This window comes from Sylvia atricapilla, chromosome 9 (assembly GCF_009819655.1).
Source record: "Sylvia atricapilla isolate bSylAtr1 chromosome 9, bSylAtr1.pri, whole genome shotgun sequence".
Lineage (NCBI taxonomy): Eukaryota > Metazoa > Chordata > Aves > Passeriformes > Sylviidae > Sylvia > Sylvia atricapilla.
Genome location: NC_089148.1, coordinates 3,049,475 through 3,065,451, shown reverse-complemented (window position 1 = coordinate 3,065,451; position 15,977 = coordinate 3,049,475).

The window sequence follows — 15,977 nt, the reverse complement described above, 5'->3', positions numbered from 1 at the left end:
TTCTTGCCAAAGGCCATGCAATTCATCAGTAGCTTAGGTTAGATTTTTAATATATTTGAGTTACCTGCTCAAGTCACATGACCCTACTGCTGAAGTAGAGGGCAGAAAGAGCACAAGAAAGCTATCCAAAATAGCCATTCTCTCTTCCGTGTCTGAGAAACATACACTAAATTTTTTTGATCCGAATAACATATTTTCACTAAGGTAATAGAAAATCTTAACCTTTTCTCCATTAGCTAGCAATGTATTCTAATAAATACATTTTTAATTCTTGTGTAAATCAAATCAATTTTTCCACTATGAAATAAAATAGACATTTTTACATGTCTTTTGCCATTTAAAATTATTTTATTCTTATGAGATTCAAACCACTATCCCTTAAAGCATGCCAGGGGCATGTGAATGATAATGCAAACAGAAGCAAGGTCTTAAAAAACACTTATATACAAAAATTCTCTTGAATTTTAAAACTTCTCAATGCATAAGCTTAAAACTGTAAATAAATATGTAACTATTGTATATTAAACCACCTGAAATTTAAAAACATCAAAACATGCTTTCCAGTTTAGATATTATTCACTTTTTAGAAAAACTATTTAGGTATGCAATAATTAATAATTATTTCTCATTTTTCTCATACTGAATGAGATCCACATATGTTTTCACGGGTTAAACACGGTATCTGTAATCCTCAAACTAAGATCCTGTTCCAGGTCCCATCTTGCCTTCTACAGAGAGCTCTTCCAGACTAGTAAAACAAATCACATTCTATCATCATTTCCCAAGGCTTCTAGACACCCACAAGAGATTGGAGGGGGAAAAAAGCAAAGAAAAAGAGGGGGAAAAAGGAAGAAAAGAAAAAGAAAAAAAAGGGGGGGTTGGAAGGGGGAAAAAAAAGAAAAAAGAAAAAGGAAAGAAAAAGAAAAAAAGAAAAAAAGAAAAGAAAAAAAACCCTAAAAAGCAAAGAGCAAGGGCAGCCCCAGAGCAGTGTACAAAAAGTAGCAGCATTGCAGCAGGCAAGATAAGAAGAGATATTTACAGAGAAGCTGCACTTCATCAATAGAAAACATTTCATGTATACACCAATGTTTTCCAGCTGTCTAAAACCCAGTAATTCCTGGTAACTGGTTTCATGCATAAATCCCCATAAGGAATATTTATAAGCGATTTCTTTGGCACAGAATTGTTTTAACATTCTTATAGTTTATATCTGACTTACAAGCTAGTTTCTGGTCACTGTGTACTACAAAAGACTTTTCCTTTCCCCCGAGTTGCAGGAAAAACAGACGAGCTGCTGTGCATGAGCCCTGGATACATTTCAGTTGGGGCTCTTTCTTTGACAGTAAGAGACAAGATGAGAGCACAGACAATCCACAGGACTCCAGTGAATTAACATCAGATGACTTTGGTGGCTGTGACAAGCAATAATTTGAATCCAAACCGTGTAGAAGGCCTAATTCTGTTCAGGCATAAATTGGAGCAGCTCCACTGAAGCGAACGCGATTTGCTGCAGAGGTGTCACAGGATGCACACAGCGCAGCTCTGGGGCTGCAGGGCTCACCAAGGCACATGGACACACAGGCTCTGCTTCCTGAAGGAGCCCTGGGGCTGTGGGAAAAGGCTCCCAACACCTTGATGACTGGAATGGCACCACCCATGGTGACAAACACCAATCCCTGCTCTCTCTTCTGCAGCAGTAAGCTCTCTGCAAGTTACTGCAGTAGCCAAACATTGCTCTGACACCTCTCAGAGCTCCTGTTTTAGGATCGCTTCTCCAGCCCCATAAAGAAAGCTGCCATCCTTCTTCTTGAGATCCTGTGTGACACTTGTGCCAGCTCCCCCTGCTCCATTTCCCACCTCCTTCCCAGCCTTCCTCTTCCAGTGCATGGGCAGCACTAACAGCAGGGGTTTTCAGCTTTTTGTTCAAGGTTTTCAGCCTCCTGGGACTCAGAGGTGGTGTCAGGGCACATCAGGACCTCCTCAGGCACAGGAGGGAGGAAGGCTGCCAGGCTGACCAGCCAAGGCATTGGGCACTTTGCACATGGAGCAGCCCTCCCCAGTGCTGCCTCTGTCCTCATGTCTTGGACATGAGGAGCTGAAGATGTGGGCATTAACTTACCAATGCAAAACTCCAAGGCGGTTGTGTTGTCACCTACATCTGCTGTGACTACAAAAAAGTAATTGCATTCATAATTTGCATATGCAAGTTATTCCACAGATTTCATTAATCTGTTCCTAAAAATGCTGCTAAGGAAGTGGGAGATCTGTTTAAGGATAGATCAAGAGGATAATTTAATTGTTATCTATTAGAGCAATGCTTCCATGTTTATTTAAGTTTCCCCCTAGCCACTGGTGCACCATTATCAAATTAAATAACGTCTAATCAGGCTATCAGATTATTGTATTCTTTTGTGAACCGGCAAATGCTTAATGGGTTTTATTTTAGAAACAAGAAAATTCATATTGCAGGAGATTAATTCTATGAAAAAATATCTATATTAATATCTCTGAGCAATAAGGGATATGAATTAATGGATAGATGACCTAGTTACAAAAACGTGATGGTTTTAAAAGAATTCAATATGATGCATTTTTAAACCTCACAATGTTAATTCTTTGAATATACTCCAATAATGAAGCCTTCTGTTATGCAAAAACGTTATACATTCTGACACAGAAACGTGATTTTGGTTTTAATTGAAAGAAATGCCGACACCCTCCATCCCAGGAAGGGGAGGGTTGTATGCCCTGATGGATCTGGCATTCCCAGGCTGGCTGGGCAGTGCCCACTGCTGCACTCTGCTGATGCCCACGAAGGTGGTGTGACCCACACGGTTCCTCCAGTCTCCAGGCCACGCTGCTGAGCAGCTGCTGCTGTCACCAAAAGGAAAAGTGTAACAGGAGCACAGGGGACAAGTTCCTCACCACCCCGGCAGGGTGCTCTGAACACTTCAGTGACAGCCTCTGCAAAGGAAAGGCTGGGGAAAGGATGATCAGCTGCCTCCAAGCCCTCAGCCAATCCACAACTCTATGTGCAGCATCTCTAGTCTCTGTATTGCATATCTAAGCAGTTCTGTACTCTTTCAAAGATGACTGAGCACAGATTCCATCTTTAGTTCCTTCTGAGAATAAGAAAAATTACTTGTCCTCTAATTAATAGTATTTTCTTTTTGTCTTATACCACAAATTCTTCTGCTTGCTCAACCAATTATTCCTCCTTTCTCTACCCAGCTCCTAGCACTCAGTTTGAAAGCAGCCAGTCATTTATTTCCTACATTCCATCACCATGCAATAAAACTGCTTCAGAGCAAGATGTTTCAGACTCGAGGCACTTAAATCAAGGTTAGACCTTGCAATTTTACAGCAGTAATGCCTCCAGAAATGAAGCTAAGGCCATGTCAACTTCATAATTTTTTAATGCTATGTGTTATTCCAGGATGGAGAACTTTTAAGGAAGCTTGAAAGACTAAGAAATACTGAAGGGTTTTTTAGTAGCTTCCTGTTGTTTGTCTTAAAATGCTATCACAGTGAGTCAGTAGCTCAGACTTGTAAATACTATCCCACCTCATCTCTCTGGTTATTGCTCAGCCAAGCCTTTCTAAAATATTTAAGCAATCGTTCTCTCTCTCGCTCTCTATTAAAACAACAGATGGAATTCCCAACCTTCAATTTTATGTCAGGATTCTGCAGTAATTTATTAACAGCTTGAACTCTGTTCTCTTGAGGGTTTAACCTGATGGTTGAACCCAATTACATTACAGTCCTTTGTTCATCAAGGGACATATGTAATATGATATTAAATATGAAACAACTCGTGCCTGAATAATGTAGTCTTTTTGATACAAATTGATGGAGAGTGGAAGCCCAAATTCCAAGAACACAAACTATTCTTGGTTCTGATTTTATATCACAAAAATTCAGGACTAATTCCACCGCTATCAGCTGACTTACTAATGTGAAACTGACATAAATTAGAGCTGAATCATGGTTTGTCTCTCTCGTTATTGTCAAGGCATGCTGAAGTCCGAGCCACGCACTCACAAGCTTGTTTGTGACTCCCAGAAATCAGTATACATTTACATCAATATATCTCTCCTCCAGATCATCTCAGCCCCACCAACACAACCTAGAGGAACCCCTCCACACACAGCACCCAGACTGGAACTCCATGCAGCTCAGGGTGTCTCACCACAGCATGGAAGCCTCCCACACAGAGTGGGAAATCTGCTTTGCTCTGGCAGTTATATTTGCCATTCTAAAATCACTCCTTTTAAGCTAACTTTGGCAGGTCAGTATATTGCTTTTTCCATTATGAGTCTTCCCTTCCTACCTTATTTTTTTTTTTCCTTCCTGCATCACGATGCAAGCCTTGAATGTTCATTACTGTGCTTCTCCCACAGTTTGCTCCTAGCCCCACACTTTATGGTTGGCATGGCATTCCTGAGCTCTTCCATCTGGCTCATGTGCCCCTGCTTTTTACCTATGTTCTAGACACTTCCAATGCATTAAAAAAAAAAAAAACACGAATAAAGAAGTTAGGCAAATGAATACCTAATAACTAGGGAACTTTATAGGCAGAAAATGTCACTGGATAATGATATCTTGCTTATTTTTGAGATCATTTACATGTTCATCCCAAGGCTTGATGTCCAGCTTAAGCATTGGTGTCAAAACAGTTCCCCAGTAACACGGGACCCAATGCATTTGTTTTCACGTTAAGTTGTAATTACAGTAGCAAAAAGTGTATTTTGAAATTGAAATGAGCAGGATGTCAGCATACTTGGCACACAATAGGAAGGACAAGATAGGTGGAATCGCATCTCCTTGAACTTCAGAACTCAGAAAACCCACACCTAAAGTGGGAGAGAATCAGTCTATCATCAATAGGGGAAAAACAAGCATCTCAAAAGTAAAAATAACTTGACTAGAGGACAGATGTTTCAGAGAGATTATTTGTATTTTAGAAGAATACAGTCACTTGACTACAAAAAGAGCAGCTGGCAGGTCAGGTGTGGGCACCTACAGTGTAGGTGCCTAAACAGAGAGCAAATCTGCACGTGGAACTCAAGGGGGACAATATACATATTAAATATAACCACTCTCCCTGATGCTTTAAAACACCTGACCACAACGTCCTGCTCAAAATCATCTTACTTAACACAGTCTTTATATACTAAGTCTAGAGATGCCCAGGAAGATCAGACCTGTTGCTTTGCCAGATGTCAGTCTGCTAGAAAAGCTGTATTTGTACTTCTAGCTCAGAAAAGATGTAGTACAAAGGCTGCAATTGTGTTTCCATCCCATGAAACAGTTTTGCTGCCAACTCTAAAAACTTTAAAACCAAGAATGGATTTTGAAATTATTTCATCAGAGAGCAATAACACTTTCTTTATGGTTCAGTTTACCATACGTAATTGCCAGTGTTAATCTACACTGAAGTATGCTAAATCCCAGTCCTCAAGAAACTCTAACCTCATCCAAATTTCTTTCCTGGAACTGAGCAAGAGCAAAGTACACAGTTGAGTTTTGAAGGAAGTCTAGGAAGTCTGAAGTCATTACCTTTCATATAGGAGGATCCATGCTTCTTTTAACTTTTTATAAGCTCATTTACTGCTTTGGATCCTTTAGGTTCTCAAAGCTTGTCATATTTTTAATATATCTTTCTGGTATGGATTTAAAATCCAGTCAAAAAGTTTGAGACTGACTCCATCCCAAATCTTTGTGAAGGAGGACTTTGACTGAGTTGTTCCAAGTACCTCCATCTATCTGACAATTCCCTTTGCCTGGAAAGAGAAGGTTGCTTAAGAAGGTTGGCCCCTTCCAGCTGAATCACTGGCATACACAACAAACAAGCAAACAAAAAACAAGCATCTCCTGTCCTTGTTCACACATTTTAATACAACCAGCCTTTTCCCCATCTATAAAGCATGAGTCCAGCACCTCTGAAAACCAGTCAGTTGGGGTTTGTTTTTTCATTGCAACTCCTCATGCAGTCCAAGTTGAACTGAGATCAAGTTGTATTTCAATTATTCTATTGTGCTTTTGGTGTTTAAACAATGATGTTTCATGGCAGAGACAGCTGCAGTTCAAAAGCACATGAAGATGTCTCTTTTTTGGGTGAGTATCAATCTGCCATGGGTAATAGTAATAACTTCAGATGTATGAGAGAATTATTGGCAAGCCTGCCCCAAGACTGAGGTGTGTAGTCCTTGGTCTCTCCTTTTGTGAATGCATTGCTATGGCAGATCATGATACTAAAGCAATTGCACCAAGTCTTCAACCAACTCAGTATGAATATTAGATCTGAAATGAAGGGGTATGAATATTATAGAGCAAATATTATGTATCTTAAAATTATGTTCCCATCTTGTTACACCAGAGCCTGTCAAGCCCCTGCCCTCCCCAGTTCCCAGCAGGCTGGTGACAGTGCTGTGACAGCTCTCTCTCCCTTCTCTGGGGAAGTCTGATGCTCCTTGCTCTCTCACACAGGGCCCATCCCACCAGACAGCAAGGCTGAACTCCACGCTGGGACTGACCTGTGGTTTAGATGAGAGCAAGTGAACAAAGAGCTTCCAGCTCTCAAAACACTCACACATTTCAGGACTTAAGGGAGCTGATTTTAGAAGTGTTCCATTAAGCCTTCATTCACTGCCAAAATCTCTTTAGATGTGAAATGTGTCTCATCTCAGCTATACCTGGCTGTGGGGAGTGCTACAGCCCCCATGGGACACAGGGTCAGTAAGCTCAGGTACTCAGCCTCCTGCACTGCATGCACATCAGATGTTTCTCTCTACTGGGAATTGTTTTCTCTATCATTCTGAGCAGTGTAATACAGTAACACATTGCACGGTGGAAATGAGAACTTTTTTTAAAATCAAATATCTTTAGTTAGCAACACACAAACCAGAGAGCACCAAACTTCCCACTTATGAGTTGGTTGCTTAGCACTCACAAAAGGGACACAAACACTTGCATAATCCAAGATTTCCATGAGTCTAAATCTTGCATATTTAAGCAATGTGCAGAGTCAGGGTTACTACAAACTCAGCATTGGCATGCTATCTATTGGACTATAATCAAACATGAATTAATTTGGGCTATTGCTTTTTAAATGCTCATGGGACGTTTTTAAAGCACATTCTCTATAGAGAAAGAGAAATAAGTTACATTGCTCATGCTATGAGCAACATTACCTTACAACAGTCCTTAGCTACTACACAGTAAACTGGACATGAAAAATCCAGGGGCTCTTCAAAACCTGATTCCTCAGCAACTCTGTCATACAAAGGTGGCACTGTCACACAGCTGAGGAGGCAGAGCCCAGAAAACAGGAGGGACGTTCAAAGTTGACACATGAATCCTTTTAAACCCTCCGTGCCTTGGCACACTGCTGTGCCTGGCCTTGTCCTTCCTCACACCAGGCTGCACTCACTCCATTAAAGGCAATCAGAGTGAGGTCTTGGAGAAGCTGAAACTGGGCCCTATATGGGGAATTTTACAGAAGTCACACTGGTTAGTAGGTGCTTTTGGTTGGCTAAGAAAACAGATAGAGAGCTGTTATCTTCCTAACCCTGATGGGTTTGGGGGTTTAGTTTGGGGTTCTTTCTGCAGTATAAGAAACAAAGTAACTTATTTCTAGTTAACTGATTTTTTTTTTCTGTTCTCTAATAATGAAAGAAAAAACAAAGGCTATGGATTAGTTAAAATGCAGTAGTGCTTCTTAATAAGGAAGCAAACCTTACCTTTGAGTCTGAGCTCTCCTAAACCAACAGAAACAGGCAATGGGGAAGGTAGGACTTGTGCTTCTCAGGAAAACAACAATATTAATTTTGCAGTTAAAGATTTCTTTCCTATTTTGCTGTTATACAATACTATTCCTGTACAAAACTAGTTGGTTTGGGCTTCTTCATATACACAGCAAGAGAGTTCATGATGCACACTACCCTGGAGCATTTCCTCAAGGAAAGAAACTCTTTCTGTGTAAAGCTGGCAGCATGCCCATGAAATCCATACTCTACTGGCAAATATTGATCCCTCTGAGCAAGAGCTAAGCGAATTTCACTGATCCAATCAGGCAGGTGGCTTATCATCCTGTACACAATGAGGAAAGGGAGCAGAGCTCTCCAGAGACAAGGATCCAGAATAGGTTAGAAAGGACACCTGACTGTCCAAACTGAGAGCTTTATCTATTTATTTAGCTGCTCTGTGAAGCTCTTGCCACACATGGGTAGAATTCAGAGAAGGGGCATATGCCAGATCCTAGACTCACAAGTTATATACAGGAGCAACTGAGAAAGCATTAACAGAGTTGCCACAGAAAGAATAAAAGGACTCTGTAGACCACAAACATAACTCTTTACCCCAACAGTGACTCTAGGTCTCTGAAGAGTAAAGAAAAACCTTCAAATTTCTCCTTACAGTTTGACTAAACTAAAAAAAAAAGTATAAGAGCAGTACTTTGCTGTATTCGACTATTCCCAGGCACAAGGAATAAAAGTTAATACTGATCCATTTAAATGACATGAAGATGATTGTTTGCAGTGCTCTGCTAAGTCCTAAACAAGCAGTCAGAAGAAACTGCACCAAACAGCCTGCAGTGCACATCCAGCCTTTGGCTGGTATTTGGCACGGGGCTGGGTGGAGAGTGCAGCGATGGGGAACAAAGAGACACAGAGCCCCTAATGCCTCCAGACAAGATCACTTTATTAGAGAAATGGCCTCCCATTTGATACCTTTAATCTCCACCAGACATAACCAAAACTCAACAGAGGAAGGGCAACCATTGGCTGGCTCAGCTGCAGTCCTGAGCATGCATCCTATCACCCAGTTTCCCACTCACATGCTGTCCACACATCCTATCACCCAATCAGCCTTCCGCTTGTGTGCTCTACACATGTCCTACCACCCAATCAACTTCCCACTTGTGTGCTGTCCACATGTCCTGCCACCCACTCAGCTTCCCATTCATGTGCTGTCCATGTGTCCTGTCACCCAATCAGCTTCTTGCTCATGTGCTGTTTGAGTGTCCTATCACCCAATCAGTTTCCTGCTCACGTGTTGTCTACGTGTCCTGTCACCCAATCAGTTTCCTGCTCGTGTGTTGTCCATGTGTCCTATCACCCAATCAGCTTACTGCTCACGTGCTGTCCACGTGTCCTCTCACCCAATCACCTTCCTGCTTGTGTGTTGTCCACGTGTCCTATCACCCAATCAGCTTCCTGCTCATGTGCTGTTTGAGTGTCCTCTCACCCAATCAGCTTCCTGCTCATGTGCTGTCCACAGGTGCTGTCACCCAATCAGCTTCCTGCTCACGTGCTGTCCACGTGTCCTGTCACCCAATCAGCTTCCTGCTCACGTGCTGTCCACGTGTCCTGTCACCCAATCAGCTTCCCGCTCGTGTGCTGTCCACGTGTCCTATCACCCAATCAGCTTCCCGCTCGTGTGCCATCCACGTGTCCTATCACCCAATCAGCTTCCTGCTCGTGTCCACATGTTGTCCACATGTAATTGCCCCTCACCCCACAGCTGCCTTCTGCCCATCCAGCCTGCAGCTTCCCACAGGGCCTTCTGCTGAGCATAAGCCTTAACAGATATAACAAATATAACCCCAGGTGCCACAGAAGAGAGCGACAGAAAAGGCTCTGTGATTGTTTTCCTGGCTCCTAAGGCTTCAAAAGTGACATCGCCACTAAAATGAGATATGTAAAAACAACATGACCGTCAGTAATTTCATCATCGCCGTGTCATCAGCAAATACCTGATTGTTATCTCAAGGCAGCAATTCTTAATTGCACATTATTTTAAAGCACGGACATATTTAGGTGAAGATTTACTCAAAAGTAAAAGCAGCCCTAAATGGGGGCCAGAAGCTGTGTCCCACTGCTGACAGGAGCAGTATTCCATACCTCCTGGATGTGAGGCACAACTAACTCCTTCAGACCTCGGTTCAGATCTGTGCCAGCCACAGTCAGCAGCAGCTCATACATAACAATCAGCCTGGTTCAAACATAATCTGAGATATTTTTCTTCTTTTCCAGTGTCAGCAGAGATAAACAGCTTGAATCAGGGCATCAGAGCTACAGCAAGGGAAAGGCAAGTCTTGTGAGGAGGTTAAACCCAATTAAAAGACAGCTAATTCCCTGCAATCATGGAGGGTACCCACATGTTCAATGCAAAAAGTTACCTACAGTGTTGAAGAAAATTTATTGTCAAAACCTACCACTAGAGGCAGCAGCTGAGAAAAAGTTTTGGCTTTTTGCTGAGATGAAAGTCCTCATGCTTGGTATTTTTATCTGGGTTTACCAGTTTGTTTTGCTTAAAGGCACAACACATGCAGCTGTGGGGGCAGTTGTAGGCTGCCTTACATCTGTTGCAGGAGAAAGCAAAGTGGTTTGTACCATTGTATGTGATAAAAACAACATGGTAGAAATCTTTTTTTTTAACTGGAGCTTCCACCAGAACTATCACCTCTTGATAAAAATAAATTTCTTGCTGCCCATAGGTCACAGTAGAAGACAAGTAATAAAGCCTTCAGTCTGAAGGTGTGATAGGATACTCCCAACTCCTGCCTTCAGAAATGGAAAGGAACTATGGACCAACATGTACACAGTCTCTACAGCAGCAGAGTGCCTTCAACCAACAGATCCTAGATCACATGAATTATGTGTCTACTGTCTGCACCTCCAAAGGGTCTCTCCAGCTTGGCAGAAATCAGTCCTGACAGAATAGCCTCCTCATATCACAAAAACACATGTGTTGGCTTTTTGTTTTTTGCCCATATAGAACATGAATGCTGGTTTATGCTGATTGCTACCTCAGGTCACAGATAATGAAAACAAAAATTCAATGCTAGTTTGAAGTAGACTAAATTATGCTATTTTAACCTTATTTTTCAATTTGTTTAAATAATTAGCTTAACTCTTTTGTTCTAGGGAGGACAGAAAAACCTATGAAGTGCTGTATCTTTTCTTTATTGGAGCTAAAACTACATGATAACTCTAAGTGTTCTACAAGTACCCACAAATATTTGTGTCCTCATTTGTAATCCTTAAATAACAGTTTTAGAAGATTTTTTCCTGTGAGAGAACATAATCTTCATCCAACTTGCAGAGGAAAGAGGCTCTCTTCTCAAGTGGAACCCTTTACATTCCTATATGCCTTGTACAAACAAAATTGCCAAGTCCTTGAAATGCCAGTGCTAGTTCTTGCAATGGACTCCCACCATATGTGCTAGGGAAAAAGAAATGAATCATAGATGGAAACAGAGGCTAAAGCAAATCAGCCCTATCCCATTAAATGCTACCACATCCAGCATTTCAATTAGCTAATATTGATACTATAATTTTGTATGTTGGTGATTGCACGTGCAATACATAACAGCAAATTACTGCAATCACCAACTGTTGAACAAGCGCTTCTGAAACACCAGCTACTCTTTGATCTTAAAATTGTAGTTTCCTTTTAACAGTTAAGTACCCTAAATGTACATTAATATAAATGAGAAAGGAGGTAAGTTTACAAAACACAAGAAAAAAATAAGTCAAGGGAAAAGGCTCAGCAGTGAGTAATCGCTTATGTAAATGGCAGTCTCCCTACTATGCTCTTTCCTTTCCTTGCTAGCTCACTGTAAAAATCACTGTGGCTCTTACTGCTAAGGAGAATTAGACACTACAACATTCCCTCAGACCTCTGAGCATTTCAGACTGCTCCCCTTCCCCAGTTTCCTTGACCTCAAAGTGCTCTGTAGGCACTGGACTTACTTATCTTTCATGAGGAGCTGTGTAGATGATTTATATTGATATAGTCAGAGGGCCTGAGATGATATTCAAGACCTAATTCTCATTTTTGCTAAGATTGCCTTACATCATGATAGAGCAAAGCAGCATTAGCAGGCATCAGCTTCTTATAACTCAGTAACTGCCTGTTTTTCCTCTGGCTAAGAATGCAGTGGTGATGAGGGGAACACCAAGAGAGAAACCAGAGTCAGATAGTAGCAAAGATAATCTTAAACAAAGCTAAATTGTATATTATCTGCATGCTCGTTAATTACTTTGTTGTTACTGTGCTCAGATATCACAATGACAGCACATCGTGTAGTAGTGTATGCTCCATTTAGTGTCATAATGTGCTTTTTAATATATCAGCACGTAGAAATTGAAAGGCTGTTTTCCTTTCTGGGTTTAAAAATACCAGTCACTGCTAAGCTCACAGCTGACTATATTATCTAGCGTAGACAGCTGAGAATGTGAGAAGGTTCACTAAAAAGCATTTCACAAAAATTTCTAATTCTCTTCAAAGAAAGGTTAGTCTATACAAAAATACAGAGTCTATTAAAAGATGCTCAATAAGATACATTGCATGTTCTCCAAATGTCTGTCACAGATGGCTTTCTGTCTGTAATTGTGATTTGAAAAAATACTGATTTATGTTCCACAGAACACAGGAAAAAATACAGAAGGAAATTAGAGCCAGCCACTAGAAAGGAACCTACTCTACCAAGTAAATTGCAAAGCTGTAGGAAGAGCTCCTATTACTCAGGGTTGAAACTCTCCTAACATCCAGAGAAGAGGGCTGAATGATGTGCAACATGTCAACATGTCCTTATTTAGGGACTGCTGCCTCGGACAAGCTGCCAAACAAGGGGAAAGCAATTGAACCATGAGAAAAAGAGGTAAAAGTGTGTAGTGCTTTGGCTCAGAAGTCACACGTATGGAAAGCCCATAAGCGCGCACTAGTCGCAGCAAAACACTGCACACCTTGTGCCTGAGTAACCCCTGCCACAGGCACTGAGAAATCACAGCATCTCAGGCTGGCCCTTCAAACAATTTACTGCACCAGTTCTGGGACTGCTCACTGTTCTTACAAATGCCAGTTCTCTGGCCTGAGGATGGATGTACCAAAGTGAGAAAGCAGGATGTGTTCCCATGAATGTGCCCTGCTGGAGACTCTGCAGAGGATGCTCTAAACAGGCCACGCTCATTCCATTTGCTCCCAAAATGTGCTGCAAAGGTGGCGTGTTCTGCTGCAGATCTAAGGAAGCTCAGCTTTTTAAAGACTTAATTCCACACAATTTTCTTAAAAATTCCCATCATCTTGAAGGACTCAGTAGACTGCAACAGAAGTTTACTCTCCTATATTCTTCAGACATACGGGGGCTATGTGACCTTTTGTATGGGCCCCTTTTCTGTGCCCTAAACACTTATCTCATAATGTGCAGCAACTTAAACCTAATGGAATATATGGCCACATGAGAATAGATTCCAGCAGCATCACTGCACTGAAATGAAGAGTTCCGATTCTTGTCACAACACTCCTTTCTGAATTTCACCACTGAAACTGATTTAAAATCCTTGTTATCAAAGCGCTCTGCTCCACGTGAATTTTACAAAGTTGCAGTCAAAGCCTGTGACAGAACATTTTGCCTTCACGTTTGGGGCCTCCTGTCTGCAACAACTGAAGTCAGCACCAGTCAGTCAGAGCCTGCTCTCTATATCCAGAACATGGTCAGCAGTTATTCTCTGAAAACAAGCCTTTTGCTCACACCTCCGGACTCTTGTGGACAAATAAGGACTACAGGCCTTACCTGCTGATTCTTTTGAACTATTTCATAAAGTAGAAGTTCAGTGATTTGGAATAAATGAAGAAAACTGGATCCTCATTTTTATAATTTTTTTTTCATTGGAAAATGAGACTTTATCAAATGGAAGTTGAATCCTACCAAGATTATGGAACTGGGAATGACATCTGCAAAAGTGGGTTTAGTTTTACTGCATTCAGTTAACTGAAGCATATAACTCACACACCTACAAAATAGGCTACTCAGCTGGAAAACCAATGTCTTCTGCTTGTGACATTTTAGTACATACAGATTTTCTTAAATCATTATTTGTTGTTATGGTCAGAACTGCTAAACAGCATAATCCACCAACTCAATCTGTAAGGACAAAATAAGCAGTTGTCATTCAGCACTCCGTCAGCACCCGTTCTACCAGATGCCTTCTCAATCTTCTCTTCATCATCCAAACTCAGCTGCAATACTTATCCTGAATACCATTTTTCCAAATAAATCCCAATAATATGGATTATAAGATACAGATTTTCAGTTAGTTGAGAGCTCTGTGGCTGTTGAGAACTAGATGTGTGCTCTGAAGTCAGGTACAGGAATTCAAGGGTCATCCTGTAGGGCTGCAGCTTTGGAGAGGTGGGTCACATCTTCCACTGCAGGATTTGCATCAGTGAGGTCACTGGGTGATTAAAGGGAACCTGCACAGTCATTTATAAATTAAGATACTAATATCAGGTTAATTAAGATTACACCACTGGGTTAAATACTGATTTCCTTGATTATTTTTATAAAGCCTAGTTTTAAGGGCACAAATTCATGGAATGTGACATCAGGTGGAAGGCTGATAATTTATATAAATTATGAACTAGACTGATGATGCAAACATCAAGCAAGTAAAGACAGTGCTAGGAAAGAAAATAAGCTTCCTGGTTGGGCAAAATGTTTTACGTATTTTTGGATCCTGCAAGGCACCACATAGAACAGTACAAGAATTTATAAATAAAATTAAATGCTTGAAACCAATTTGATACAGCCACTCAATCATAAAGAGAATTATTTAGATCTATTCACTGCTGAATAATATACTTTTCATTAATTTTTAAGTGTAGTCAGTATCTCACTACCTGTAAAGCTGCATTGTTTTCAATTCTTTAGAACTGGTATCATCTAATAAATTAAGTTCCTGTTTTCCAGACTCCTCTTTGCTTTAGGGTAAATGTTCTGCAAAAATTTAGCCAAGAAAGATGTAGCCTTTATATATACATATACATGTACATATAAGTTTATAGAAGAATGTGAAAAAAGAAATCATTTGTTGTGTTCACTTTAGTAGTTCAAAAGACTTGAAGCACCACTTGTGTCCCCTCCCCTGGAGCAGCAGTGCACTTGGCAGGGAGATACTGTGCTAGGAGCTCTGTGTGCTGGCAATGAGACATTTGCCAAATATGTGAAAATGTATCCAGATTTGGCCAAGTCATAAACTGTAATTAGCCATGGCCTGCAAGTGTCTGCCTGTCCTGCCGTACCTGCTGAATATGTGCAGCTACGTTCTCTGATTAGTCCAGTAGAAATGCTCAGATTCAAGGGAAAGCATGATTTTATTTTCAGATTTTCTTCTGGACTTTTCTTGGGTCTTCCTAGGCTGTCTGGGTCTGGAATCAGTGAAAGAAGCCTTTTCTCTGGTGCTGTCTGCACATCTTGCTGGCCTTAGAGCTTGTGGGAGAGAAAAGTATCTGATTTACACACAGAACCAGAAAGGGTTGAACTTTAGTGGGAGAGAACAGAGGGTAGACTTCAACCGAGGCAACAAACTGACACTCAGCATGGAGGAGGAATAAAGGGACATCTGAGGAGCAGCTGTGTTCCCTGAGAACCATCATGTCTGGGAAGACAAAGAAACATAAAGGAGTGAGGAGGTAATCACTACATCAGAATGGGCGACAGGAACCAGAAAGGAAGATGGGTCACCTCTAAGTCCACAACTTCACAAAAAAGGTCAGAATCCATGTAGGTAACTGGAAAAGGCTGAACAAAAAGTTTGGTGACAAAGAGTCCAGCAGCAAGGCTTCAATCCCACCGAGGCATCTCAGCAGCTCAGTTCCTGCTCTGGGCTTTTGGAGATTCTTGGCTGTGGTGAAACTCACGGTGTTGAGACTGAGAAACCGGAGACAAGAAAATGCTTCATCACAGGCATTATGGGACCGAGACAGAAGACCTGAGAATGAGATCTGGAAGGTGAGAGTGTATCTCCTGAGAAGCACCACGTGCAGTCTGAGATTCTGCTGAAAACCGACACTGGACGCACACGGAAGAAATAGGTTAAGGAGGCAGGTATGGGAAAAGAGAAACTGTGTAACCGTACAGTTTAAAGTGATACCGAAATATACCAAAGCAGAAATTATATTTACACTGA